We start from the raw sequence: 7,787 nt of genomic DNA on the forward strand, positions 1-7,787 counted from the left end.
GGGGGGGGGGGGAGATACGGAGGGTGCTGGGGGAGACACACACACGGGTGGTGGGAGCAGGCCGGCTCCTCCAATGAACGGGTCGTTCCGGGTTTTTCCCCTTAAAAAAAAATTTAAAAAAAAAATCATCATTTTTATATATATTAATATAAATGATTTCACCTCCTGGGAGGAGATGGGGGAGCTGCGAGTCGTTTCCCCAGCGCTGCTCGAAAGCTCCAGCCCAGCCTTGTGGTTTTTTTCCAAGACTGAAAACCCCAAAAGCCCCCCGGGGGTGTGTGTATGGGGGGGGGTGTCCCGGGCGCTGCCCCCCCCAGGGCACGGTGCGGGACCGGGCTCTTGAAATGCAGCGTCGGGGGGGGCCGGGGGGGGCGGGGAAGAGCGGAAAGTTGGGTTATTTTTACGAGGAGAACAATGAAACGGTCCCCGTCAAATTGCAAAGTTGCCCGGCTGCAAAGTAGAGAGGCAGGGCTGAGGTTTCTGCCCTTTCCCATCGTGTCGGGGTCCCCCCGGGCCGGGACAGGGATGGGGACAGGGACAGGGACAGGGACAAGCCAGCACTCGTGTGTGGCCGGGAAGGGTCAGCTCATCCCACCGAAGCCACCGTGCAGGCGTGGGCTTTAGGTACGGTGCATGGGGGCAGAAAGCACTTTCTGAGGATGCTGGGCTTGCTGCAGCGAGCTGCGATGCTCCCTCTCCTCCTGCGGTACGGTGGATCCTGAACTTGCAGAAATGCTCATGCGTGTATTTAGCAGTAAACTCTAGAGATATGTGAGCTATTACCCCTAAGCGAAGGAGATATATTGACTTAACCACAGCTATTCATGTGTGTAAGGCCAAGCACGAACGTAACTGTTCACAGGATCTGGGCCGGGGGGAACTAGCACCAGTGCCATCAAGAAAAATCAATGTTTTCCTCCCAAAGTGGGAGGGACAGGGTAGCAGGGAGCTGTGGGGTGAGGGAAACCAGCCTGCCAAATGGGGCACCCGGCTCTCCCAGGCTAACCGCCCCGGCGAGGTGCCCGACCCACCTCGCCTCGGGAGCACCCTCCTAAATACCAAGCGAAACGAGGTCGAGGAGAGGATCCGCGCCGCTGCCGGGAGCCGAAAGGAGCTGCCTTTCCAGCCCAGCAGCCAGGCAGCCGGGCGCCAACCCTCCCTGCATGCTGCAATGTAAGTAGGTGCTCCGTGTGTGCGTTGCCTGGATGCACACCAAGGATGCGTGTGCAGCTCGTGCACGCTGGCACCCAGGGCTGCGGGGCAGGGAAGGTGGTTGCGAGGCCAGGGTGCCAGCGAGGCTGGGGGTCCTGCGGTCCTGAGCAGTGGGGATGGACCACCGGGGTTGTAGCAGCGGCAGCATCCACAGCCGTGTCCCGAGTGAGGTGTTTCCCTGCGTGTCGGGTGCTCTGGAAGAGCTGCCCGTGTCTGGCCTGTGTCTGTGGTGTGTCCTTGGGCTGTGGCTCTCTCCCACGGCATGTAAATCCTGCTGGCTGAGCAGCATGAGAGGACAACAGTTCCCGTTGCAGACTGGGCTGGGTCTGACATGCAGCGTGGCGGCGTGGGGCCAGCCAGGCCCCTTGCACCCCATCAGGGTGCTGTGGGCAGGGGGGTGCACCCCGGCTGCTGCATGTCCTCCGTGCACCCTGCCAGTTCGGCTGCGGGAGCGTCTGGGTCAGGGAGAGCCCTGTGGTAGCAGGGAACAGCCCTGCGGAGCATGTGGCATGGATACAGCTGCAATCACAGCGGCAGGATCCGTCCCTTGGGGCTCACCCAGACCGCTGGGCTGCGGGGCAGAGGGCAGCGCAGGCAGGGAGGGCAGCATGCTGCTTCTTGCCAGCCCATCCCAGCTCTGCCGTGCAGGCAGGACTTTTCCCCTGGGTGCTGGTGCAGCGAGGAGCACTGAGGCCGGGGAGGTTCTGTGCTTTACGTTGCTCGGTTGTCCTGGGCATATATAGGGCTCCAGCTTCTCCTTGCCTAGCTGAGCCCCCGTGCAGGCTGTGCACGCAGGATCGCTGCCGGCAGGCTGGTGCGCAGCTGGGTGCACGTACACCCGTGCCATCGCACAGCCAGCCACGCCGTGCCGGGCGCTCGCCGCAGAGGAAGCCGAGAAGCTGAGATTTGCATAGGAGCCGAGTGCCAGAGCTGCGACGCAGGGAAGAGCCTGACCGCCAGCATCCCCCGGGGAGGCTGAGCACCGAGTAAAACCTGGCCCTGGGGATGGGTGCTGGGCGCTGGAGCAGCGAGGGTTGAGTAATTTGGAAAGTCCGACCGCGGGTGTGCCCCAGGGCCAGGGAGCAGGCGGAGGCTTGGGGTGTGTTGGCCCCGTCATCGGAGCTGCCGTGGGGCCCAGAGCTGCTACGTGGGAACACCGGGGTGGATGCAGCGGTGGGTGGCTTTGCGGAAGGGTCCCACCCTCGCTCGTCCCCGCTCCCCCATTGCTTTGCAGGTGCCGGGTGAGGTTCAGCATCTCCTGTGCAGCCAAGCATGTGGCTGTCGCACCTCGCTGCAAAGGGGGACTCTGACATCCCCCCACCCACGCTGCCTCCTGCCCCACGCCTGGCTGGGACATCCCATTGTCCCCTCTGCTGTCCCCATCGTGGACTCGGCTCCTGCCATGCAGGGCTCTGGGTGATGCCTCTGCAGCGCTCCCTCCTTCAGCTGCCCCAATTCAGGGGCTTCCCATCCTAAACCTCAACCCATCATCTTCCCAGGGCAGGATTTCCTCCCGAGGGTGGAAATACGTAGAAAAATGATGGAAGAGCCTTTGGCATCGGCCAGCTTCACATCCTGCCTCCTCTGGAGAGCTTGGACCAGACTGGACTTTGCTCTGCTATTAATAGGAGACGTATCGGCTTGAAGAGGAAGAAACTCCTCCTGCCGTAAGGCAACAGGTTGGAAGTGAGTGGCACTGGCTGTTTTCAAGGCATTTGCTCAGCCCGGCGTCTGCAGGACAGCAGCCACCTGGTTTTATTTTGCTGCACATAACAAACTGGTTGGATCCTGCAGGTCTCTGCGTTGCAGTGGCAAGTGCTACAGATCTGCCCTGGCAATGGGACACGTTGGGGTACACAGAAGGAGCTGTGTCCTTCATGCCCAGCCCACAGTGAGGGTGGCTCCTGGGGTGTGAAGCGGGGCTGGAGCCCAGGGGATGGGAATCAGCTTTGAGCCCTTCCTACCACCCTGCCAAGAAATGCTGGCAACAGGTCCTGGTGGGGGGAGCCAGCTCCAAACCCCCTCTGGAAACTCCTGGGAGCGCAGCCCCTTGGCTTTTGGAGTTCATTTTTTTGTCTGCAAACTGGGGAATACAAATAGAGTTGCCTGAAAATGTCTGCTGGGATTGGTTTTTGGGCGGGAATCATGCCGTTTTCACTGTGAGCGCTTCCAGAGCATTGGTTTTGCTGGGTTTTGGGTTGGTGTTTCAGCAGCACTGAGTGTGGCGCCAGAAATTAAATGCTCAGGGTTTCAGTTTCATTTTTTCAATGACCTTTGAGACCAGGTTCCTCTTCTGGAGCTCTGGTTCCAAACTGGGATGAAAATCCTGCGTTTTTCCTGTGTGGAAACACCACCTGGAGACCCACGCAAAGGGCTTTCCTTGATCATGATGTTGCGCAGGAGGTCCCAAAAGGCCGGATTTCCCTCCTGTTTTGGAGGGGAAGAGGAGAGTTGAGACCAGAGAGTTTCTTCTGGAGCAGGGGGAGCTGGGTCCCACCTGCTCTGGGGGTGCTGGAGCTGGTGGGAGGCCCTGGGAAGCTGCCCCCCCCGCATGCCATGAGCTGCATGGGATGAGGAGCTGGCTCTGCCTCGCAGATGTAGGAGCATCCCCACTGCCGGAGAGTGGCCCTGCGATCCAGTACACCCGGGGAGCTTTGTCACCCCGCGATGTGCTGTGACTCGCAGCGGGAGCGATGGCATGTGGCTGGGGATGCAGCCAGGAGCGGGTTCCGTGTCCCCAAGGCAGGGAAGCCCTCGCCATCCTCCTGGCCAGGCAGGGGCTGCTCCGGCGGCTGGGAACGCAGCGGCTCGCCCTGTTCAGGGGGAGCAGCAGGATGGATGGATGGACCCGCAGACCCAGAGGTGAAGGCTGGTGCTTTATCCTTCTCACGGCCGCTCCTCCCTCCACTGGATTATAAATGGGTGTGAATTGTCTCCCCTGATAGGCATAACCTCCATCCCCGGCTCCCACACCCCGGGGAGGTGCCCCTCTGGGGCTTGCTTTGCTTCCTCGCCCTCAGATGTTTGATGTCTTCCCAGATGCTTCGGACATTTCGATCTGCTCCCAACGCAGCTGCCTGCGAGGGGGAAGGGAGGGATGGGGAGAGCCCGGGGGGGGAACGCAGCGAACCCCCTCCAGCTGCAACGGTTCTGACCCAGGCTCCTGTCCCTGGGCAGGGGGAGACGGGGCTGGCTGCGGCGTTTGCTCAGCCGTGGGATCCCGTAGGATGATTTTCTGCTCGGCTTCCCTCGTCCCTCCCTGCACCGAGCAGGTGCTGCTTAGCTGCCAGGAGCAGGGGTGGGCTGCAGGCAGCGCTGAGCTCTCCCCGGGTCCTCCCCAGCCTGCCCCAGTCCTCCTCGCCCTCCTCCCAGTCTGATGCTCAGCTCTTTGCACAAGGGCTGGGATTGTCCCTCCCTGTCCCGCTGATGCTGGGTGTGGGGACAGGGCGAGCCCTATGGGGAGCCCGTGCATCCTCTGCCCCAAAGCCCTGCAGAAAGACAGTCCCCAAGAGCCACCGCAGAGCAGGACCAGCTGCTGTGGAGGGATTTTGAGGGGGCTAACGGAGCCCCTCAGCCCTCGGCGGGGAGGGCTTGACGACTGCCATCAGGCTGAGCTGCTCCTGGGTGGATCCAACTGTTCTGGTATTTGAGAAATAAACTCTGTGGGATCTGCCAGCATGCAGGCATGAAAGCCTCACCCCAAGCCTCCCTTTCCTTCCCATCCCGGGAGGGTGCCCCAGGGTGTGCAGAACCCAAGGGGTGTTGGCCAGGCTGGCAGGCAGGGTGCCCACACTGGGAGCTGGACAAGGGATCATGCTGCAACCAGCAGATGCTCTGAAATCGCATTTAAAAATGCAAGAGGTTGCCGAAAGAGGATTTGGAGCTGGTTTTGCTGCCCTTTGGTCTCAGCACTGATGTTCTCGAGGGCTGTCCCTGAAAGGAGGTTGGCTTCGTGCACCTGGGCAGGGCATCGATGGGGAAATGTCCCTGAGCTCTGCTGATGGGGCCGCACAGAGCAGAGCAGGGACTGCTGGTGGGTTACGCAAGGGATGCGATCCCTGTGCGTGGCTCCTGCAAGGCTGCAGTCTCCCTTATGGGGCCATGCTGGTGCAAACTGTGAAGAAAATTGTGATAAACCATAATTTGGGGCTTAGGGCAAAGGGTTTCTAGTGGACAAGTGGTTTTCCCTCCTGTGTGCCTCCAGCCGAGCCATGTGCTGCAGCCACAGTAACTCAGCACAGCGAAGCGTTTCTCCGAAAGGTGGGATCCCAAGCTGGATGGGTCTCCTGAGGCTGACGTGACCATGGCAAATGCCAGGAAATTTAAAGTCAGAAAATTATCCCTATGTTATTAGTAGTAGTATTTTAAAGAGGAAAAAATCTGCTTTTGTCTGCTCCTCTGGAATTCAGCTCCTGCCTTGGGAGCTCCCGTTCTGAGACCTAACCCATAGCTCGCAGCCCCGGGTAATTTTTGTAACAAGCTGCTGGGGGAAGAGAGGCATTTGGTGGAAACGCGAGTGGCCGCTCAACAAACCCCCAGGAGCAGGAGCCGGCAGCATCGCTGAGGTGCTGGTTGAGCATCGGTCCTGCCCCTGGCTGAGGACTTGGAGGGTGACCGGGAGAGTTTGGGGCTCTTCCACGTGGGTTTGTATCCCCTCAGTCTGGCTGCGGTGCCGGCTCGGGAGGGAAGGGGCCAAGCAGCCTGCTCAGGGATGTTCGTGGTGTCCCCAGCTGAGGTGACGTCCCCCGGGTTGCATGCAGCCCCCTCCTGTGTGGCTTTTCTCCGGCTGATGTTGGCACCGCAGTGTTGCTCTGCCCGGCGCAGGCTGAGCCTGCCTCCCCCCATCCCCATCCTCATCCCCATCCCTGTGTCCCAGCTGCTCTGCCAGTGCCTGCCCAGCTCATGGCAGAGGCAGGACCACGTTTGCTGTTGCTGGCCCGGTGCGGGTCTGGCTGCATCCCACCGACACGTGCGGGAGCCTCGGCTTAACCAGGCAGGAGTGTTTCTCTGCTCAAAATGTCAGCAAGATGCAGATGCTTCTCTTGGAGATGAGAATGGGTTTGTGGCTTTGTCAGCCACAAAAATCGGTTCGATTTTATTGCTTTTGGGTTAAAAGCAGATTTTCTTTGTTCCGCTTCCAGAAGCCCAGGACTGCCAGCTTTTGGGATTTCTATTTTTCCAGGAAAAGCCCACGGCTGCCAGCAGGGACCAAAATGCTGGGGAAGGGAACACTTCCAGCCTGTGTCCCCCAGCAAAGCCATTTTTCCACTTAGAATGCACAAAAAAGCTGGTTGAGTGAGGTGCCCAGCCAGCCTGGTGTTGGGGGACCAAGAGCGGACCCGTGCCGGCGAGGGGGTCGAGCCCGCCTCGTTTGTGGGAAATGTATTTGCAGCAGGCGTAGCCTGGGCTGGGCTAATTAGCAGCCATCTGGTCCCAGGGTCAGGAGGGCCCTTTTGTGGGTGACGAGGGGGTGACGTGTCTGGGGGGGCTGCCGTGGGTGATAATCAGCAACCGGGCTGGGAGGGGACGGTGGGGACCAGCCTGGTGATGATGGTGATGCTGTGCTGGGTACTGGAGGAGGGTGGTCACTGGCATAGCCCAGGCTGGAGGTGGTTGCCCCATGCCGTGGGGTGGGATGTGGGGGGGATATGTTGTGCCTGATGGGCTCCTGCATCGCTGGGGGTCAGAGCAGGCAGCGGCGGGGTCTGCCAGTCCTCTCCCCACTCCTGCACCTTAAGGGCTTTCCTGCTCTGCAAGGGCACGGGCACTGAAGGAAGGTCCTCGGGTTCAGCAATGCCCGCAGCCCCCAGCAGCGCTTTCCAGCAAAAACGCCTGCAATCACCGGGAAGGGGCAGTTGCACCCTTTCGTCCGAAATCAGAGCATCAACCAGAGCCCTGCGCAGTGCAGAGCGAGCGGTGTGGGGCAGAGGAGAGAGCCCTGGGTGGCAGCCGAGGTCCCGTGTCCTCCCCGTGCTGAGGCTCGTGAGCCAGCCCTGGCCGTAGCCCGAAAACACTCAGCTGCCTCTCAGCTCTAGAGATTTCAAGTGCCGGCCTTCTCCAGGGGCTTTGGGCTCGCTCCACTCTTCTGTTTAACATCCACTTTGTTGTTTATTTTGATAGGAAGGGAAGAGGAGGTGAAACATCCTTCCCCGGGGAGCACGGCGCTGGCCGGGCAGAGCAAAGCCCCCTCTGCGGTCACCGCCCTCCGTGGGTTTTGGTCGAGGGCCAGGGAGCGGTTTTCCAGTCCGGCTGTTTGGCCTCTCGGCTCGCACAGCTAAATGCTGCAAAGTGGCTGGGTTTGGAGGCTGCGCAGCGCCGGGTGCTTTGGGGAGGCTCGGAGGGACCCGCGGGGCCGTTCGAGGGGGCTGGGGCTCCCGGTGGTTCTTAGACCTGAGTGTGATGCCTGGATGCCCATCGCCATGCCCTCTTTCTTGCTTGCTGAAGCAGCCCAGGCTTCTTGGTGCTGAGGAATAGCAGCAGGAGCCGGTGAGAAGCGGGTGCTCCCGGCTGTCCTGGGCCATGCATGGTTCCATCTGCTGAAACAGGGTTTGGGGACGGGATGCCGTGGCCCCGAG

This window comes from Haliaeetus leucocephalus, unplaced genomic scaffold (assembly GCF_000737465.1).
Source record: "Haliaeetus leucocephalus isolate CR32 unplaced genomic scaffold, Haliaeetus_leucocephalus-4.0 Scaffold68, whole genome shotgun sequence".
NCBI classification, from domain to species: domain Eukaryota; kingdom Metazoa; phylum Chordata; class Aves; order Accipitriformes; family Accipitridae; genus Haliaeetus; species Haliaeetus leucocephalus.